This window comes from Mytilus trossulus, chromosome 12 (genome assembly GCF_036588685.1).
Source record: "Mytilus trossulus isolate FHL-02 chromosome 12, PNRI_Mtr1.1.1.hap1, whole genome shotgun sequence".
Taxonomy (NCBI): Eukaryota; Metazoa; Mollusca; class Bivalvia; order Mytilida; family Mytilidae; genus Mytilus; species Mytilus trossulus.
Window position 1 is genome coordinate 44,966,965 of NC_086384.1, and position 1,044 is coordinate 44,968,008.

Below are 1,044 nucleotides of genomic sequence, written 5' to 3' on the forward strand. Positions count from 1 at the left end.
TGAAAATAATATAGGATTACGAATACAAAACAATGGCTCGTGTATAACATATTTTTCTATTTTGATGCATATGTTGATTCAGTCTTTGAAGTGTAATTATTTACAAGCTGAGAAAGAACTATAGATAAGAACTTCAATTAAATGACTGAATAAATAGTCAACGATCAATTAAGAACTTCAATTAGACATTCACAAAGAGAAGACAATTTATCAAAGAATGAACAAAGATTTGAACATGAGCTGCTTAACATGAGGCATGTGATATCGCCTCTTGAAATTCGTACTTAGGACATGTGTTATTAAAAAACGTGTTCTCTTCCGTGAATTTTCAATGAATTATATTCATATTCATTATAGTGTCCTTTTTTAAAACCCAGTCTTTCAGTTTTGTATTAGCTTACTTATCTTTTCATTCATAACATAATACAGGTTTTATCTCAAACTTCAGAGGCAATCATAAACACGCTAACATCATCAAAAACAAATGAATCTATATACTTTCTTTTCTAATATATTGTTCACACATCGTTGTTAATATAATGGAATTTGATGTGACTGTCATACAAGTGAACATTTGGCTAGCTATAAAACCATGTTCAATCCACCACTTTTTACATAAGAAAATGCCTGTACCGAGTCAGGAATATGACAGTCATAGTTGTTTTCCATTCGTTTGATGTGTTTAAGCTCTTGATTTCATCATTTAATTAGAAACTTTTAATTTGGAATTTCCCTCGGTTTTCAGTAATTTTGTGATTTTATTTTTTGTCTGTTTTACATATTGCATTCATACATAAGAGTCAAAATTTACAAACTTCTAAAACATTTCCACACGTATCCTTTTTTTCTAGTGTTTAGGGAATGTTTTTTTTTAGCATTACTCTATTGCTTATGAAATGTTTATTTCAATTTTTTCTTCAGATACTGATGAGATTTTTATTTATTAATAGGTTAAAAGTAACTCTCAAAACAAAAATCTCTCATCATTTCTGTTTGAAAGTATGAATTTGAAACCCAATACAAAATCAAATATCAAAAGTAAAA